The following is a 22058-nucleotide window of genomic DNA, read 5'->3' as shown; positions in this document are numbered from 1 at the left end:
CATTGATATGTCACTTATTATGTCCCAAACTGAACTCATTATCCTTCTTCTCAAATTTTCCCTTCTTCCTAACTTCTCTATTACTATTGAGAGCACCACCATCCTTCTAGTCACTCAGGCTCAGAGCTTAGGATCATGCCTCGCCCCATCCCCAGTTTGTTGCCAAGTCCTGTTTATTTTAATTTTATAGCATCCCTTGCACATGCCCCTTCATTCCTCTAACACTGCCTCCATCCTCACACAGGGCCTCATCATCTCATGCTGGAACTATGGCAATATCCTGCCACAAGGCTTTCCCCATTCTAGGACACCCTCCATTCAACCGTCAAAGTGATCTTGACTGTTGTGGTTTATAATGAGGGTGATGACTAAGAGCTACACAAGAAACAATTAAGGACGAAAACAAGACAGGGCAGGATATAATGAAGCACTAAACTAAATGTAACCAAGAGTCAAAACATGCTGAAAATTGTTTATATATGGCAAATAAGTGTAATGGGCAGGCAGGCGGGAGGAGGAGGAGATGTGAGACAATATGAAAGTACCAGTTGGGAGAGGAAAAGCTGGGGAAACCACTAAGTCTGAGATCATAAGGAGTCATTGTGAGGACCCTTCCAAGTTTTAGATACCTATCCCTTCCTACTCCCTGTATCCCCAACTTTTCCTTCATTCCCTCAGGGCATCTATTTTAACATTGGAAAAACCCCAGTTCAGGCAGAGGGTCTACTTAGACTCTTCTGTCTTCTTAGTGTTGCAAATTTTACATACAAGTCCTGGGAGTGATTCTGACTACCCAGATCCATGAAACATTCATTCAACAAACATTTATTAAATGGAACATTAATGCTTTCTCATTTTCTAGTCACAAAAAGGACAATGTTGTCCCTAAAGGACAATAAAGTTACAATTGATCTCTCAAAAGTCACCAGGATTCTCCTAATTGACTTCTCAAATGGCATTTTCCCAGTCTTCATTCTACCTGACCACTCTGCAGCATTTCACGGATGTTGACTGCAATTTCCTTCTTGAACTTCTTTCCTGATGTACTTCCTTGTCCTTGTGTCCTTCCATTCTTCTCTCTTCTCCTGTCCTCTCCTGTCTTCTCCTGTCCTCCCCTTCCCTCCCTTTTTCTCTCTCTATCTCTCCCCCCCTCCCTTTCTCCCCTCCTTTTCCTGATTAGTTCACATTCCATCTCCTACACGAAGCCTTTCTCATCCCTCCAGCCAAAAGGAATCTCTCTTTCCTGACATCTCCTCCTCTGCTTCTTCCTTTAACAAATAAGTGACTATTTCTATTTTTGGGCCAGTCACTTAACCTTTCTCAGTTTTAGCTTCTCCATCTGTGAAATGGGGCTAATAATCTTTATGCTAACTACCTCATAGGGTTGTTGAGAAGAAAGAGCTTAATTGAACTTAGAACGTTATTGAAGTGTGGGTTGTAAAGTTGGCATTTAGATACTGTCTTGGATTAACTTAAAAACTTGGCTTTTTATGCTAATATCAACTGTCGAATGAAGATTATAAACCATGAGGCAGTTCGTTCCTGCAGAAAGCATGCTGAAGATGGAGTGGGAGGATTTGAGTTGGAATCCTGGCTTTGCTACTTAACTGCTTATGTGATCATAGACAAGTCTGTGGACCTCATTTCCTTCATCTGTAGAGTGAAGGAGTCAGACTAGATAGCTTCCAAGGTCTCTCCTAGCTTTAGACCTCTGATCCTATTAACTCCTTGAGGGCAAAGGTGCGCCATTTCTATGTATCCTTCAAAGTGACCAGTACACAGTCAGGGGTATGCTGTAGCCTTGTCAAATTGGGCTAGAAACAATGGATTGTCACATTTTCAGAGAGCACCGACAGCCCTGAAATCAGTCAACATTACAAAACAGGGCTTGCTTGATTGTTTTGTGGATTGTTTAGACTTAAGAAAGTGATGAAGAAAATATTAATAAGACAGATTAAATTTAAGAGTATGCGCTGCATACATTTTTGGAGAGGTGGTTATTAAACATTTACCAGCACAGCCCTGCACAGGGCCATGCGTAGAACAAACCCTCAATAAATATTCTATGCTGTTATATATTGCAGTTATTTGTACACATAGTAGCTTTCTATATTTTATAAATATTTGTATTTTGCATAGGACCCAGTGCAAGGATTTGATAGAATCATAAAATTTTCAGATTCGAAGGACTCTCAGAGATGGATCTTGTCCAGGACTGTGGAAGCAAGTAGGTTTACTGAATGCTTCTCTGGTTGGATCATTCCTGGAATGTTCAGTTTGGGATGCCATATTTTAGGCAGATATCTTATCCAGAGGAGGACTGCCTAATTGGGGAAGGTCCTCTCTATTGAGCCACATGAGGACCAGTGGAAGGGTGCTTAACTTCGTTCTCCATGGGGTCTCTAAAAAGACCTTAGATGGTACACAATCACCATCTTTAAGCATTTGAAGAATTTTCACTCATGTAGGACTAGGCTTATCTTGTCCCAGAGGCTAGAACTAGGAGAAATAAGGGAAGTTGCACAGAGGCAGAATTTGGTTTGATGAAAGGAAATATTTTCTAACAACTCCAAAGTGGAGTGAGCTGCCTCATGAGGTTGGGGATTTTACTGCATTATCTTAAAACAGGTTAGAGACGACCGCTTGTCAGGGACATCGTAGTTGTGACTTTTGGTTAGGTAGAGTGAACTGGACAGCCTTTGATGTAGAGGCCTAGAGTCAGGAACATCTAAGTTCAAATATCACCTCACACAGTTCCTAGCTGTTTACACCCTGAGCAAGTCACTTAACCACTGTCTGCCTCAGTTTCCTCAGCTATAAAATGGGGATAATAGTAGCACCTTCCTCTTGGGGTTGTTGTGAGGATCAAATGAGACAACAGTTGTAAAGAACAGTGCCTGGCACACAGTATAAGGTTAATAAATGTTTATTCCCTCCATTTTTCCTTCCAAATCTTAGATTTTGTGATCCTGTGAACCTTTCCTACCTATACTTTTTAGTGTCTTTACATGAAAAATATAAAAAAAATACATTTACTGAAGGCTTTCCCCCAAATCTGTTGATATAATTATATGCTTTGGCACAGTGAATAGAATTCTGATCTTTGAGGGGAGACCCAAGTTCAAATCTTGCCTCAGACACTTACTGTCGTGGAGAAAAAAACAGCTTTGTTTGCAGAACTTGCCATTTGATTTAATTAAGGTTCCCTCACCCCCCTTCTGTTGCAGACTAAATATACTAAACCTGAGTAAATTGCCCCATCCCCCATTATTTTGTAGAATGATTAACTAAACCTGTTTCAACTTCTGCCACCCCCCCCCCCTTAGGGTGAATACACGTAACTCAGATGCACACAGCCCACAAGCCCACAAATGTTGCACCCGATACACACTTAGGGACTTTCCAGACTGACTTTCCTATGTTGTAGTTGTTCAGTTGTGTCTGAATCTTGGTGACCCCAATTGACCCCAGCACACCAGGTGCTTCTGTCCTCCACTATCTAAGTCTGTTCAAGCTCGTAGTGTTTCCATGATATTATCTATCCATTTCATCATCTGCCATCATCTTTTCCTTTTTGCCTTTCAATCTTTCCTGTGGGGACAGACGATATCCCATTGGTCCATTAAGATACCATAGAATGCTGCTGATTGGCTATGTTCCCTAAGCAGGCCTGAAAAATTTGTAAATAAGCCAAATTTGTAGAAAGGTGAAAGTGCTGCATACAAGCAGCCTTCATCATTGTGCTAATAAATATTGATATTCCTTTCAGTTTGGCTGCTTGCTTTACTTGACCCCCATGCTTGCTGACTTAATGGTTAGTGGGTGATGTTTTTCCTGGCCTCCCATGAAACCCAGCTTGAGAAATTTTCCAGTACGAGCTATGTGATTCAGGGCAAATTTCTTAACTTCTCTAAACTCAGTAACCTCATCTAATACTGGGGATAATAATGCCTGCCTCACATGGTGTTTGTGGGGAGTTAATGAGATATATATATGTGTATATATATATACATATATATATATATATATATATGTATATATATATACACAGACATATATATATACATGTAAAGCACTCTGTTAACCTTAAGATGCTAGATAAATGTTAGATATCATTTTATAAAAATAAAATTTAAATTTTCCCCAATTATATGTAAAAATTTTTTTAAACACTTAAAAAAAATGTTTTAAGTTCCAAATTCTGCCATTCCATCTTACCACGTTTCCCTCCCTGAGATGGTAAGCCATCATAGGTTATACATGTGCAATCATGCAAAACCTTGCCATATTAATCATTTTGTGTGAGAAGACAAACAAAAAAATAAAAAATGAAAAATAGTATGCTTTGGTCTGTATGCAGACAACACCAGTTCTTTTTCTGGAGGTGGATAGCATTTTTCATCATGGGTCCCTTTGGGATCGTCTTGGATCACTGAATTGCTGCGAACAGCTAAGTCATTCATAGTTCTTCATTGTACAGTATTGTTGTCATTGTGTGCAATATTCTCTTGGATCTGATCACTTCACTTTGTATCAGGTCATGTAAGTCTTTACAGGTTTTTCCAAAGTCATCCTGCTTATTATTTCTTATAGCACAATAATATTCTATCACAGTCATATACAACAACTTGTTCACCCAGTGCCCAATTGATGGATATCCCCTCAATTATCAATTCTTAGCCACAACAAGAAGACCTGCTACAAATATTTTTGTCCAAATAGGTTCTTCCCCTCCACACCACTTGCCCCCCCTTTAAAAATCTCTTTAGGATACAGACCTAGCAATGGTATTACTAGATCAAAGGGTATACACAGTTTTATAGCCCTTTGGCATAGTTCCAAATTGCTCTCCAGAATGGTTGGATCAATTCATAACTCCATTAGGTCTTATTTTTAAAAATTTTGATTTTAATGTAATTTCTCATATTAATTATTTCTCTAATGTTGAACTATCCTGTAGGGAAGGGAAAGGGACATGCTACTAGGTGTCAGACATTGTGCTAAATTCTTTATAAATATTATTTCATTTCCTTCTCACAACAATCCTGTGAGATACGTGTTATTATTATCCTCATTTTACAGTTGAGAAAACTGAGGCAGGTGGAGGTTAAGTGACTTGTCCAGGGTCATAGAACTAATAAGTGTCTGAGGCTGAATTTGAACTCAAGTCTTCCTGACTGCAGACCCAGCAACAGATAGAGATCTACTGTACCACCTAGCTGCCATTCAGTCAAAATGAATAATTTTTGGGTATATAGCTGTAATTTCTTTGCCTGTGTTTTATCTAATATTTTACATCCAAGGTTAGGTTTTCTTTCACACTTCGATTACAGATTGAGCCTAGTGGTGGTCATCTCATCCTAGAAGCATCTTCTTTTAGAAATCTCACTTCAATTGGTTGATGCCCAGATCCCTTACCAAAGAGCCCTTGAATTCAAAAGGTAACAGTTAAGACGGGAAGCATTTATTTCTCAACAATGCTACTTGTTTCGTATTCAAGGGAAGGGAACAGAATGCAGAATGCAAGTCAGGTACTTGAGGTATAGTTTCAGATCTGTCTGGTTTGTCTGTCTCTAGCTTTGTGTGGCTAGCCATCAATGATGGTGGAGGTTTCCTCCCAACCTCTCTCTCCTTTCTAGAAATCTGAAGAAGAGAAAGCATTGGGAACGAATCCCAAAGAAAGAAGGGCCAAAAAAGAAAGAGGTAGAGATACTTCTATAGCTCTTTTAGACCACAGAATAGGAAGGTTCCTCCAACAAGAATCTGTCCCTTCTCACATTCAGTAACTATTTTCAGTACCCCCTACTCCCAAGTAAGTGGGAAGCAATTTGGAATTCCTTATGTAATCCCAGCAAGGTTTAGATCCCTCAGCTAGGAGCTTGAACACATGCCAGGCTCCAAAGAAGGTTCTCCAGGCCAGCAAATCAAGGGTTCTTCTGTCACCCCAGCTAGAGTAATTTCTTAAATTTTCTTTATTTTTACTACATTCTTTGTCATTTCCTTCTTTTTTTGATAAATTGTTCTTATTAAATTAGCTAACAGCTTATTAATTTTGGAGGTCTTTAAAACAATCTTTTTGTTTAGCTGATTAGTTTAAAATTTTAATTGTCTACCTTTTAATTTTCAAATTTTGTACTTTTTTGAGATTTTTTGATTTAAAATTTTTTAATCTGCATGTTCAGTTCATTAGTTTTCTTTTCTCCCTATTTTGTTAATTTAAGTGTTCAAGGATATAAATTTACCTCTGAGAACTGCTTTAACTCTTTCTCATAAATTTTGATATGTTGCATCGCTATTGGTATTATCTTTAATATAATTTTAATTATTTCTGCTATTTGGCATTATTTTTAGCTACTGCCTTTTGTTCCTATTTCTTTAACTCTCTACTATTTTTATTGCCATATGATTTTTTTAAGGGATTTGAGAGTTCTTCCCTTTTGCATTTATCTATGAGTTCATTCTATACTAAAGTATAATCAGTTTTTGGAAAATTTACTTTGCATGCTAGAAAAATATGTAAACTCTTTGAGCTTCCCATTCAGTTCTTTATTCAGTTCAGTTCCCTATGTCTATAATATCGAGTTTTTCCAACATTCTGTTTTCTGGTATGTCCTTCATATTTAACTTTCTACTTGAAGTGCCAACTTCTGGTCAAAGACCATTAAAATCTTCTTTTGTTAAATGCCTTATTAGCTAAATCTTTTTTGCATTCCAGTTAACTATTCCTTTATGTACTTATCTGCTAAGCTGTTCTATGTATGTGTGTGTGTGTGTGTGTATGCATACACACATACATTTATATTAATATTGTTCTGTTTCATTTCATTTCATTCACAGACTGTTTTACTGTCTGTGGATGATAATAAGCATAGTATAGTTTCCCTGTTTGTCTCCCTTATTGCTATCTGTTATGGTTCCTCCTTATTTGAAATAATGATTGACACTCCTGCTTTTTTTTTTTTTTACTTTAGCTGAGACATAAGAAATTTTTATCCCAATATTTAATTTTAAATCTGTATGTAATCCTGCACTTCAGGTGTACATCCTGAAAATATCATATTGTTGAGGCATATTTTCTAATGCAATCTGCGTTATTATATATGCTATATTCATGGTTATTTTGATTAGATTTTGGTTTGAATGGTTTGATTTTCTCTCTGATACATTGTTTTTTGTCAGTATAATGTACAAATATAGTTTGTTTCACTAGTATTACACCAGTCCTAGCCTTTAAATACACAAGACTCTGTTCCCTTTTCCTCTTACTCCCAAACATAAACAAGTAAGTGAACAAATCCATAGATCCTGGGATTCTACTTTTACTGTCTTTTCTAAGCTTCACTGCCTTTGCTCTTCTTCCATATAAGCACATTAACCTAATGTGTGTCTGTTCTTCATTGCCGAAGAAGACCATGCCATCGGAGAAGTGATGACATGACTTGCACTTGACTTTGTTTTGAGTGAGGGAGGGCTGTGCAGGTCACCAGTCTCACTTCTCCTCCAGAGCCGTCTGAATCCAGTGACCAGATATTCATCAGGATGACTGGAGATGACCCAGGATGAGGCAGCTGGGGTTAAGTGACTTGCCCAAGGTCACACAGCCAGTGGGTGTCAAGTGTCTGAGGTGAGAATATGATTTAGGGGAAAACCTTCCTCCATCCTTTCTCCATTTCTTGTTTGCTTATTCTTTACCTGAAGAACTCAAACTGAGAGATAAAGATTCTCCTTTTCTTTTCCCTTTCCTACATAAATTCATCTGCTTTTGCTTGTTTTTCAGTTTTTCTCACAATTTTTCAGTGTCCTTACAAGGACAGAGGCAATTGCTTATGTGTCCTATAATACGCAAACACTGTGAATCATCACTTCATTCCATGCTTTGAATTATTGGCTACTTTCTTCCTGGGGGCTGCTAGGTAGTGCAGTGGATAGAATACTGATCCTGGAGTCAGGCTGACCTGAGTTCCAATCCAGTCTCAGACACTTACCAGCTGCATAACTTCAGATGATTCACTTAAACCCAATTGCCTTTAAAAAAAACAACCTCAAAAAAAAAAAAACCCAACCAAAAACAAAAACAAAAACAAAAAAAGACCCAGCCCTAAATAGAAAAAAATAAATTATTGTCCACTCTGTTGTGGTTGTGCTTTGTGGCCTATTTGCCCATCAAAGACCCTGGATTCTTTTGTAGGAAAGTTTTGAAGTCTTTGGTTGTATTAAAAATACATCTTTTATCATGAAGGGATAAGTTCAATTTTCCAGGATGAGAAATTTTTGGGGGGTAAAAGCCAAGTTTCCTTTGGCATTTCACTTTTTAGTCTCTGCAATCATTTCTCATGTTTTTAAAAAGAAATTCTGCTACATTTAAATTGGTGCTCTTTGACATGCGGTTTGCTTCATCCTGACTGCTTGTAAAATTCTCTTTTCATTGCTGGGGCTTTTAAGTTTGACAATAACATTTCAGGATGAACAAATTTGGGACTTCTCTTTGAAGGTAACTTATGGATTTTCTCAATTTGTATTTTGCGTCCTGTTTTCAATATTAAAATTTTTTGTATGAATTTCTAAAATATAGTACTCTCATGTTTCTTCCCATGGTTTTCAATTTTCCTTCACTGAGTTCTTTCCCTTAGTTCCATTACTTTCATTTATAAGAATTTCAAATCTTTCAATTTTAAATTTTTGTTTTGCTATTTTTTTTCCTGCCACTGTGGTATTGTTATCATTTATTTGCACCATTTTATTCTTCCAATGATCTATTAAGATCATTAATTTATCATTAAGATTTCCCACTGAAATCATCATTTTCTGTTCTTTCACTGATTTTATTTCTACTACCACACATATTGGATCTTCTTTTTTGTACCAATCCCTGACAAAGCTCTGGCTAGCCACAAAGGCTTCTGGGACTTCAGATCTTCCCAGTTTGAGAAGAGAGGAAACTTGCAAATGTAGGGGAGGTGGAGATTTTTCAGTCATGTGGCACTCTCAAGAAGAACAAGAAGAGAAAAAGGGAGATATAACAGTCCTCTCAGGAAACTGGAGTGACCACATCTGCAATTCCCTTTGGTGAGATCATGCGACACAACTTCCATTTGAGTGGACAAACAGAGGCACATGTGATTATGTGGTTTTTTTTTTTTTTTTTTTTTGTGGATACTTGCTGGACCAGGAGTAAGAGCATTGAGAGAAACAAGCCTGTGGAGAGAGGAACAATGAACAGATTCTTCTCCACCCTAGTCTTTCTTGCATTTCTGTTTTTCTTAAATTTATTCTGTCAAAGATTCTATTTGCCAGGTTTTATATTATTTCTCATAAATACCCATGGTCAATCCTGTCCTTATGGTGCCTACTGTTCTTTTGTTTGTGGCATGATTGTATGATGGGAGCCATACAGGAGAGAGGAACTTAGTGCAGAGATGGCATCTCACCCCCTAGTCCATTGTTAGAGATATTTGCTCTTAACTGGGGGCATCAGCATGAGCCATTTCATAAACATCCTGCTAAATGCAGAATCACTATGGATTTGGACATAAATATAGTTGTGACTAGATTGTGACTCAAGTTGCATTTTATTTCCCTTATTAAGCTTCTTATCAGTGTAAAGGTCCTTGTGAATCTTATTCAATATTTGTCAAGTGTATCTTGGCAACCAATAAAACAAAAGTTATATATACTCAGGTCATATCTGGAGTTCAGTTATGACTACTACATTTTAGGAAAGAAATGGTCAGGTCGGAGTATGTTCAGGGGAGGGTAACCAGGATGGTGAAAAGACCAGAAAACATGCCTCCCAACTCCCCCAAACTCTTGGAAAACTATGGATAGCCTAGAAATGATAAGATGGGTGTGACAATTAGAGTTGGAATCAATAACTGCCTTCAGCTATTTGAAGACAATCATGTAGAAGAATGATTAGAATTGTTCTCACAGAGAAAATCTGGGAAAAAGGTTAGGAAAAAGTTAGTTATATAGGGGTAGACAAGTTTTTTTGTAATTTTTTTTACTTCATTTTTCTTGTCTTTTAAAAAAATACGTAATTTATTTATTTTCAGTTCTTAATATTCATTTCCACAAGAATTTGAATTCAAGATTTTCTCCCCATCTCTCCCCATTCCCCCCCCCCCAGGACAGCATGCGCCCCATCCACCCCTTCTTCCAGTTTGTCCTCCCTTCTATTACTCACCCTTCTTCCATCTATTTTACCTGCCCCTCTATTTTCCTGTAGGGCAGAATAGATTTCTGTACTCCATTGCCTTTATAGCTTAATTTCTAGTTGCATGCTAAAACAATTTTTAACATTCATTCTCAAAGCTTTGAGCTCTATATTCTCTCCCTCCTTCCCCACACACCCTCATTGAGAAAGGAAGCAATTCATTATAGATCATACATGTGTAACAAGGCAAAGCACTTCCATAATAGTCATGTTGTAAAAGACTAACCACATTTCCCTCTGTCCTATCCTGTCCTTCATTTATTCCCTTCTCTTCCTCGACCTGTCCTCCCACAATAGTGTTTGCTTCTGATTATCCCTTTCCCCAATTTGCTGTCCCTTCTTTTATCTTCCCTCTCCTATCCTCTTCCTCCTTTCCTTCCTGCAGGGTAAAATAGATTTCTATATCTGCTTGAGTGTATATTATTCCCTCCTTAAACCAAATCCCATGAGAATAAGGCTCAGTTATTTCCTTTTATTTCCCTCCTCTTCCCCTCCATTGTAAAAGTTCTTTCTTCCCTCTTTTATGTGAAGTGATTTGCTACATTCTACCCCTCCCTTTCTCTAACTCCTAGTACATTCCATTCTACAGTAAATTTTATTTTGTTTTTGGTATTCTTCCTTCATATTGAGCTTCTGTGCCCCACCATATGTATACACACACACATACACACACCCCCCCTTGTACATATACATACCTACACATACATAATACACACACATGCCTATACCCACCTACATATATACACATATATGTGTATATATGTGTGTATACACACATGTGCATGTGTGTGTATGTATGTATGTATTCTCTCTAATTACCCTAATACTGAAAAAGGTCTCATGAGTTACAAATAATATCTTTCCATGTAGGAATGTAAACAGTTTACCTTTAATGAGTTCCTTAAAGTTTCTCTGTCCTGTTTACCTTTTCATGTTTCTCTTGATTCTTGTATTTCAAAGTCAAATTTTCTATTCAACTCTAATCTTTTCAACAAGAATGCTTGGAAGTCCTCTATTTCGTTGAAATTCCATTTTTCCCCCTGAAGTATTATACTTAGTTTTGCTGGGTAGGTGATTCTTGGTTTTAATCCTATCTCCTTTGACCTCTGGAATATCATATTCCAAGCCCTTCTATCCCTTAATGTAGAAGCTGCTAGATCTTATGTTATCCTGATTGTGTTTCTACAATATTCGAATTGTTTCTTTCTGGTTGCTTGTAATATTTTCTCCTTGACTTGGGAACTCTGGAATTTGGCCACAATATTCCTAGGAGTTTTCCTTTTCAGATCTCTTTCAGGAGGTGATCAAGGAATTCTTTCTATTTCTATTTCTATATTACCCTCTGGTTCTAGAATATCAGGGCAGTTTTTCTTGACAATTTCTTGGAAGATGACGTCTAAGCTCTTTTTCTCATCATGGCTTTCAGGTAGTCCCATAATTTTTAAATTGTCTCTCCTGGATCTGTTTTCCAGGTCAGTTGTTTTTCCAATGAGATATTTCACATTGTTTTATTTGATTTTCAAAATCCTTTTTGAGCTCTTCCATGACCTGAGACCATTGCATATTTTTTTTGAAGATTTTGGATCTAGAAGGCTTGACTTTGATGTCTTTGTCTGGTGGTATGCTTTGTTCTTCCTCATCTGAAAGGATGGAAGAAAATACCTTTTCACCAAGAAAGTAACTTTCTATAGTCTTAATTTTTTCCTTTTTTTGGGCATTTTCCCAGCCAGTTACTTGACTTTTGAATCCTTTGTAAAGTGCAGGGCATACTCTAAGGACCTGTAAATTCTCAGTTTCTTCAAGGTGGCACAATCAAGGGAGAGGAGTTTGCTTTTCTCTTGGCCTGTGCTCTTGTCTGTGAGCAACCACAAGCTCTGTGTTCTGCCCAGGAACTGTGAGTAGGGTTCCCCTTTCACCATCATTACTAGCTCCACCATGCCAGAGCTCCTCCTCACCCCAGGACCACCACTCAGGACTGAGATCCAGATCAGTCATTTGATTTCCCCAGGGTCTTTAGGCCGATGGCTCCAAAAGTGGGACACTGCTGCAGTGACTTCTGCCACCATGGGGCTTGGGCCAGACTCACGACCGCCTCTCACCCAGGTGAAAGAGCTTTCTTACTGACCTTTCAAGCTGTCTTTGGAATTTGTAGGTTGAGAAATTTGGGGACTGCTGCCCCTGATTCCATGCCCTGAAGCCTGTTCCAGTTCTGTCCCTGCTGCTCAGCAGGGCCACAGCTGGGCTGTGCTCCACTCTGAGCCTGGTGTGATAGACCTTTCCTGTTGGACTTCCAGGCTGTCTTGGGCTGGAAATTTCTTTCACTCTGTCGTTTTGTGGCTTCTCCTCCTCTAGAATTTGTTTAGAGTCATTTTTTAACAGGTATTTTATGGGCTATGGGGATAGAGTTAGAGCAGGTCTGTTCTTCTACCCTGCCATCTTGGCTCTGTCCTTCGGTAGACTTAAGTTTGATGTACAAACTTCAGGAAGACTCATTTTCAAGAGTTCAAATCTGGCTTCAGATACTTATTAGCTCTGTGACCTTGGGCAAGTCATTTAACCCTATTTGCCCCAATTTCCTTATCTGTAAAATGAACTGGAGAAGGAAATGGCAACCCACTCCAGTTATCTTTGCCAAGAAAACCCCAAATGAGGTCAAGAAGAATTGAACATGACTGAAAAACTACTGAATGACATCAACAGCAAATAACAAACTTCCTAACAATTAAGGCTATATGTACAATAATCCACATTGGGGACAGTGAGTTTCTTTTCTTTGGAAATATTCAAACAGAGATGACAACTTTTTGGGAATGTTATTGAAATGGAACTTGATCAGGTTACAGAGGCAGAAAGAATTTTTTTCAGGGGCCCAAAGTATCTCCTGATTCTGGTCCTGTTGCCATTTTCCAAGACTTTTACAGTGGACTGAAGTTTGGGTGGGACTAGATGGTCTTTAGGATATCTTCCAATGCTCAGATTCTGTGATGCTATGGTCATTCTTGCCATTATCATTGTGATTGCTTCCAATAAGCTATTCACAAGGAAAGTCATTGAGGAAGTTTGCAGTGATGACCTAGTTGGTTACAAGTCACTGATAATAATTTCCAGCTCCCCAAAATGTCTCAGTTCAAAACAATCTTTTAATAATTCAGTTAATGAGAACTTTCATCTTCTCATCACTGATACTCTGTGCTGAGATTCTGCATACCCCATATATTTGATGTATGCTAGGCCAGTCTGACATGGTACTAGATAGTTTTAGGTGAGTCGTTTCCAACCTAATTTCCACCTCTGCTGTCTCTCCTTATATTTTTCCAATGTCTCCTCAAACACAATGAGGTAATCCTTCTTGACAAGCATCTTTAAGGAGTTCATTTTGCTTATGATTTTCTCTATAAGCTGCTAAAAAGTTAGCGGTATTCTCTAAATCCCTTGTGATTTTTTGGTTTAGATTGAACAAATGAAGGCCAGTTTCTCTATGACAGTACCCACTATAAAGGACCATTCTAGAGAACCACTGACTACTCAGTTGATAACTGAGGACATCCTGAATTGGTGACCTGCTCTACCTTTGCTCTTTATTTATAGATGTTGATAAATATTATGGATATCATAGATATAGATATCAAAGGTGTTCATTGTTCACACACATTATAAGTGTTCTTACGTACCACTACTATAGATGATGCATGACGAACGACTCTTAAGATTGTTTTAGATAGGACAACTTAGAGTTGGGGATAGTGGAGGTAAAATATGTATTATTCTCTGGGCACATCTTATGTCCTATTCATATAACATAAACATTCCAGACCTAATGTTGAATTTATTTCTTCAAATAATTCTTTTATTTTTCAGGCCCTAGGCAATCTCCAAAACGACATCTCTCAGGATCTATCCTCAAAGTTGACAGTTCAGGGACCAACTTGACAGGGCTGAATATCAGAGAATCTCTGTGTGTTTTTCCAATCTTTTCTTCTCTCCTTCTCTATTATTTTTTTTAAATGAAAATTAAATTTTTTTTTGGTAAATAGTATTTTATTTTTTCTGATTACATGCAGAAATAGTTTTCAACATTCACTTTTAATAAGATTTTGAATTTCAAATTTTTTCTCCCTCACTCCCATGCCTCTTTCCCAGGATGGCAAACAATTTGATATATGTGCAATCGTGTAGACATATTTCTACGTTAGTCATATTTTGAAAGTAGAAACAGAACAAAGTATCTTTCTCTAAACAAGAGGCAGGGACAGTCACATTATTTAGGTGCCAAACTTCTTTTTACTGATGAGTACTTAATGAATACCCTGAAGAGGGTAGAATCAATCTGTGTAATGATTCCAGAAAGATTTCATGAGTCTGTACATATAAAGGGCATGTATACCCACAACCTTTCTTCGAAACTACAGGTTTGCAATGATCTTTAAACTTTTTGAGAAGAAGAACATGTCTTGAATTAAACTGGAAACCAAACACTTCCTTGGGTAAGATCTAAGATGGATATGTTTTATAAAATTTTTTTTTTGTAGTGAAATGTTTAATTATTAAGCTCCAATACAAATTCTAATAAAGTACAAGCACAATAAAGCTGTTGAAACAATTGAAAAGTGAAATATGCTATTACTTTCTGAATTGAGCATTTACTATTTGCACACATACACATATACACAGCCCATCTGCTAGTAGTTTGGGCCTTATGACATGTGCAACATAAATACAAATACATTTCGTAAACATATGGGTGTAGTTTAGATTTTACTTCTCTGTGTTTTTTCCTTTTCTCATCTATCTAGTTTGATGGATTTGAAAAGGAGCTTTTGAGGAAGAACAATTGCTAGAGACAGGCAGCAGGGAGACAAAGCTTCTTAATCAGTCTTTAGCCTTAAAAAAACTTCAAAGAACATGGAATTTTAAAAAAAGATATAGGCATGTATAATCTATATCAAATTGCTTACTTTTTCAAGGAGGGGGAGGGGATGGAGGGAAGGAGAGAATTTGGAACTCAAAATTAAAAAAAAACAAATGTTAAAAATTGTTTTTACATGTAATTGGAAAAAATACAAAAAAAATTCAAAGAGAAAAAAGCAAAACGAGGTGCAGGGAAATATTTGCTAAAATGCATGCATATGCTATCTGGCATTTTGAGAAATATAGCCATTATGCTTTGAAAATAAAATATTTTTATTTGCCAACTTCTTCCCCCTTCCAAAATAGAGCCTTGCAACCTATTTGGGGTAGTTGTTTTCATAAAAGCCTTTATAAAAGCTTTAAAGTTGTGTGCCTAAAATTTACTCATAAAGTAATATAAATATGATAGTCTCTTAAGATTTAGTGTATGACATATTGAATTTTTTATTTTTGTGTGCACTTGTGTACCTTGTCCTATGATCCCCGGTGAATGGAACCTAGGAAAGGTTAGAAGCTTTTTTCAGGGGCCTAAAACTGTAGAGTTTCAGATCTGATGGTGGTAGGTATTCCTTGTTAAATGTGCTTTGTTTTTTTAGGTATCCTAATCATAGCCTCTTAGGGAGGGAAAACAACACACATTTACATAATGCCAAACTATGCTTAGCACTTTACAAATATTACTTTCATTTCCAACAGTACTGTGAGGTGGGTGGTATTATTACTCCCATTTTATAGTTGAGGCAGACAGAGGTCCAATGACTTGCCCAGGGTCACACAGCTGGTAAGTCTCTGAGATTTGAATGCAGGTCTTCCTGACTTTAGGCCCACTGTGCTATCCACTGCACTACCTAGCTGGCCTTTAGATTTGGAAGGTACTTTAGAAAACATCTATTCTAATAATTGCCTTTAATACTTATTGTAACCCCTAAATGCTAACTTCAGGTATCCAAAGCCCCATTCAAGTCCATATTCAATCAATCAACATTTATTAAGTACCTGCTACGTGCCAGGTACTGTGTAAAGGCTCTAGGGATACAAAAAGAGAAGAAAGACAATCCCTGCCTTCAAGGAGCTTAGGATATAAGAGGAGACAATATTCTAACAGAGTGCTCATAGGACCCTCATTTGCCTTCTGAATCACAATTAGCCAGAGTTCCATACACATGAGGGCTGAATGATACAAAAAGAAATTTACTTAAAATAGGAATGCAAGAGAAATAAGGAAATGAAAATAAACATGGACATTCTCAGGACCTGTTTTCCAAGAAAATACTCTTCCCAACCTTTATAAATAAAAGGTAGAAAGTCTAGGATGTCTCTCTCCTGTGCTGTTAAATCCCCAGGGTGGTCTATCACCAAGAGAAACAAAATGTGCAAATGACTTGCTCTATTGGTTGAGTGCTGAAGGTACTAAGTCTTGGAATATGAATGCTGTTCTCTCTGGTACTGGACTAGTGAGTTCTCAGGATTCTACTTGGGATTACATCAAAGTTTGAAAGTCCATCTCCCACGTGAGCTGCGCTAGGATGTGAGGATAACTTAGTGAGTTGTGCTGTGGCATCAGTGACTTACATTCTGGCATGAGTATGGTGGGGAAATGGGGGTGGGGGAGGGAGTCTGTAATCCCAAAGAGAACTGGCATTATCCCCAGCCCTTTTACATTATTAAAAAATGTCTCTGTTCACTCATCTGCATGGGACATCTGCTTTCAGAAAGTCCAGGATCCTTGTAGAGGTGACATGATGCAGTTGGGAAAAAAGTACAGAACTTGGAAGCAGAGGTCCTGGGTTTCTGTTCCAGCTACAACACTAACTAGTCTCGTCAACACATATGGAGATGGTAATGCTTGTGCAACCTGCTTCACAGGGTTGTTGTGGGAAAAGCTCTTTGCATACATTAAAGTAATACGTAAATATGAGCTGTCGATGTTATTATTATTCCATTTGTTTGTTTAGCACTTCCCTGTAGAATGTTCTACCATGTAGATAGGTAGGTAGGTGGGCAGTTAGCATGTTGTGAAAGGGCAATGGAAAGGCCACCTACCTCCTCCCCCCCTAAAAATAGAGATGTTATTGGGATTTCCAATCTGTCCATTCAGACATAAACAAACACAAGTAACAAGGAAATAATGAAATATCTTTCCTATTGGCAGTCTTTTTGTATTCCCTGTCACGGTATCATATCTAACTCAGTGGTCTATCCTAGTGCCTAAGACCATCAATGTAAAGTTGGAGCCTGCTTTGCAATTTATAATCTTAGAGGATAATGAGAGTTTATGACTTGCCCAGGGTCACACAGCATGTAACTTAATAAATGAAAAGATACTAAATAAATGGTTGTTGGATTGAATTGGTCACTAGTCTTTTAAAGAAGAAGAGATATTTAAAAAAAATTATTCCTACTGGGGTGGAGCCAAGAAGGTGGAGTAGAAGTTTGGACCTACTGTAGCTCTCCCCCCATAGCCCATACCTGTAAAAAATGACTCTAAATTCTAGAGTAGCAGAAGCTGCAAAACAACAGAGTGAAAGAAATTTCCAGCCCAAGGCAGCCTGGAAGGCCGACAGGAAAGGTCTATTGCACCAGGCTTGGAATAGAGTGCAGTCCAGCCTTGGCTGCTCTGAGTGGCAGGAACAGGACTGGAGCAGGCTTCAGGGTGTGAAATCCCGGGCAGCAGCTGAGATTCCCATGTTTCTTAACCCACAAATGCCAAAGACAGCTTCAAAGGTCAGTGAGAAAGCTCTTTCACATGGGTAAGAAGGGAAGAGGGTCCAGCCCTAGTCCTGGACCCAGGGCAGTGGCAACCACTGCAGCACAGTGTCCATTTTTGTAGCCCTCAGCCTAAAGACCCTGGCAGAATTGAGCGGCTGATCTGGGTCTCAGCCTTGAGTAGCAGTCCCGGGGTGAGGAGGAACACTGGTGTGGTAGAGCTGGTGGAGGCTCTGGAGAAGGAATTCTACTCCCAGATCCTGGGCAGAAAAGCTTGTGGTTGCTTTTCTGAGCACATCAGAGCACAGGCCAGGAGAGGAATAAACTCCTCTCCCTTGATTGTGCCACCTTGGAGGAACTGAGAACTTACAGGTCCCTAGAGTATACCCTCTTGACAAAGGACTCAAAAGTCAAGTAACTGGCTGGGAAAATGCTCCCAAAAAGGGAAAAAAAATAAGACTATAGAAGGTTACTTTTTTGGTGAAAAGGTATTTTCTTCCATCCTTTCAGATGAGAAAGAACAAACCACACCATCAGACAAAGACATCAAAGTCAAGGCTTCTGCATCCAAAACCTCCAAAAAAAATATGCAATGTCTCAGGCTATAGAAGAGCTCAAAAAGGATTTTGAAAATCAAGTAAGAGAGATGGAAGAAAAATTGGGAAGAGAAATGAGAGCAATGCAAGAAAATCATGAAAAGCAAGTCAACAGTTTGCTAAAGGAGACCCAAAGCAATGCTGAAGAAAATAACACCTTTAAAAATAGACTAACCCAAATGGCAAAAGAGGTCCAAAAAGCCAATGAGGAGAAGAATGCTTTAAAAAGCAGAATGGGCCAAATGGTAAAGGATGTTCAAAAACTCACTGAAGAAAATAGTTCTTTAAAAATTAGAATGGAACAGATAGAAGCTAATGACTGTATGAGAAACCAAGAAATTAGAAAACAAAACCAAAAGAATGAAAAAATAGAAGACAGTGTGAAATATCTCATTGGAAAAACAATTGACCTAGAAAATAGATCCAGGAGAGACAATTTAAAAATTATGGGAGTACCTGAAAATCATGATCAAAAAAAGAGCCTAGACATCATCTTCCAAGAAATTATCAAGGAAAATTGCTCTGGTATTCTAGAACCAGAGGGTAAAATAAAAATAGAAAAAATTCCCCAATCACTTTCTGAAAGATATCTGAAAAGAAAAACTCTAGGAATATTGTAGCCAAATTCCAGAATTCCCAAGTCAAGGAGAAAACATTGCAAGCAGCCAGAAAGAAACAATTGGAGTATTATGGGAAATACAATCAGGATAACACAAGATCCAGCAGCTTCTACATTAAGGGATAGAAGGGCTTGGAATATGATATTCCAGAAGTCAAAGTAATTAGGATTAAAACCAAGAATCACCTATCCAGCAAAACTGAGTATAATACTTCAGGGGACAAAATGGTCATTCAGAAAAATAGAGGACTTTCAAGCATTCTTGATGAAAAGATCAGAGGTGAATAGAAAATTTGACTTTCAAACACAAGAATGAAGAGAAGTATAAAAAGGTAAGCAGAATAGAGAAATCATAAGGGAGTTACTAAAGTTGAACTATTTCCTACATGGAAAGAAAATTTTAGTACCTCTTGAAACTTTTCTCAGTATTTGGATAGTTGGAGGGATTATATGCATATGTATAGACAGAGGGCACAGTGTGAGTTGAATAGGAAGGGATGATATGTAAAAAAAGGAATGAGAGAGGAGTATATTGAGAGGGAAAAGGGAGAAATGGAATGGGGCAATTTATCTCTCATAAAAGAGGCAAGAAAAAGCTTTTTCAATGGAGGGGAAAAGGGGGAAGATGAGAGGGAAAAAGTGAATCTTACTCTCATCACATTTGACTTAAGGAGGGAATAATATGCACACTCAATTTGGTATGAAAGTCTGTCTTATACTACAAGAAAGTAGGGGAGAAGGGGATGAGTGGGGTGTGGGACGGATAATAGAAGGGAGTGCAAATGGGAGAAGGGAGTAATTAGAAGTAAACACTTTTGGGGAGTGACAAGGTCAAAAGAAAGAATAGAATAAATGGGGGGCAGGATAGGATGGAGGAAAATAGAGTTCATCTTATACAACATGACTATTATGGAAGTCGTTTGCAAAACTGCACATATGTAGCCTATATTGAATTGCTTACCTTCTCAGTGGGAATGGGTGGGGAGGGAGAAAGGGAGAGAAGTTGGAACTCAAAGTTTTAGAAATGCATGTTGAGAATTATTTTTGCATGCAACTGGGAAATAAGAATATAGGTAATGGGGCATAGAAATCTATCTTGTCCTACAAGAAAAGAGAGAAGATGGGGATAAGAGAAGGGAGGGGTGTGATAGAAGGGAGGGTAGATTGAGGGAAGGGGTAACCAGAATCCATAGTGTCTTGGGGTGGGGGGAGGGGACAGATGGGGAGAAAATTTGGAAATCAAAATCTTGTGGAAATGAATGTTGAAAACTAAAAATAAATAAATAAAATAAAATGAAACAAAACAAAAACAAAAACAAAAAAAATATTCCTGTTTTCAGGAGAGTTGGGTCACCAAGGTCCATTGAGGTAGAATAGGGCTCATGTAGCACTTTGTATCTCACTATATTGTGCAATGAGAAGTATGGGATAGAGCTATGATTTCTTCAAAATGAGGAACTCCTAATGCGGGAAATCTTTCTACCCTGTAGATTGCACATCAAAACACCTCAGTGACTTTTAGTTTCAGGGAGTTGCCTGAGCACTAGAAAGGCAATAGGAAGTAAGATATTCTTCTGGGACACTCTGACCATGCTAGGGTTGCTTTATTTTTTTCCCCAAATTTATTAATTTATTTGTTTTCAGTTTTCAACAATCACTTCCATAAGCTACAAATTTTCTCCTCGCCCCTCCCCAAGTTGGCATGCAATCTTATATGGGCTCTAAACATACCTTCCTATTAAACACATTTTCACATTAGTCATGTTGAATAGAAGAATTAAAATGAATGGGAGAAACCATGAGAAAAAGAAAACAAAACATAATAAAGGAGAAAATAGTCTGCCTCATTCTGCATTCCGACTCCAGAGTTCTTTCTCTGGATGTGGATGGCATTTTGAATCATGAATTCTTTGGAAATGTTTTGGGTCCTTGCATTGGTGTGAGGGGCTAAGTATATCAAAAACAGTGCTCCTACACTGCGGCTGTCACTATGTATAATGTTCTCCTGGTTCTACTCACTTCATTCAGCATCAGTTCATATCAGTCTTTCCAGGTTTTTCTGAAGTCTGCCTGTTCATCATTTCTTATAGCACAGTGGTATTCCATTACATTCATATACAACTTGTTTGGCCATCCCCAGTTGATGGACATCCCCTCTATTCCAATTCTTGGTCATCAGAAAAAGAGCTGCTATAAATATTTTTATACATGTGGGTCCTTTCCCCATTTTATGGTCTCTTTGGGATACAACCCTAAAAGCAGTATTGCTGGGTCAAAGGGTATGCACATTTTTGTAGCCCTTCAGGCCTAATTCCAAATTGCTCTCCAGAATGGTTGAATCAGTGCACATCTCCCACCAACAATGAATTAGTGTTCCAATTCTCCCACATCTTCTCCAATATTTATCATTTTTCTGTTTTGCCATGTTAGCAAATCTGACAGGTGTGATGTGGTACTTCAGAGATGTTTTGATTTGCATCTCTCCAATCAATAGTGATTTAAAGCATTTTTTATATGACTATAGATAATTTTAATTTCTTCCTCTGAAAACTGCCTGTTCATATCCTTTGACCATTTATCAATTGGAGAATGACTTGTATTCTTGTAAATTTGACTCAATTCTCTATATATGTTAGAAATGAGGCCTTTATCACAGACGCTAGTTGTCAAATTGTTTCCCAGTTTTTTGCTTCCTTCCTAATCTTGGTTGCATTGGCTTTGTTTGTGCAAAAACTTTTCAATTTAATGTGATCAAAATCATCCATTTTGCATTTCATAATGTTCTCTATATCTTGTTTGGTTATAAATTCCTCAGTTCTCCATAAATGTGGCAAATAAACTATTCCTTGCTCCCCTACTTTGTTTATAGCATCAGCCTTTATACCTAGATTGTGTACCCATTTGGACTTTATTCTGTTATGTGATGTCAGACATTGGTCTATGCTCAGTTTCTACCACACTATTTTCCAGTTTTCCCAGCAGTTTTTGTCAAACAGTGAGTTCTTTTCCCAGAAAC

Source organism: Notamacropus eugenii, chromosome 3 (assembly GCF_028372415.1).
Source record: "Notamacropus eugenii isolate mMacEug1 chromosome 3, mMacEug1.pri_v2, whole genome shotgun sequence".
Taxonomy (NCBI): domain Eukaryota; kingdom Metazoa; phylum Chordata; class Mammalia; order Diprotodontia; family Macropodidae; genus Notamacropus; species Notamacropus eugenii.
The sequence above is the reverse complement of the archived record's forward strand: the minus strand, read 5'-3'. Positions refer to the sequence as shown.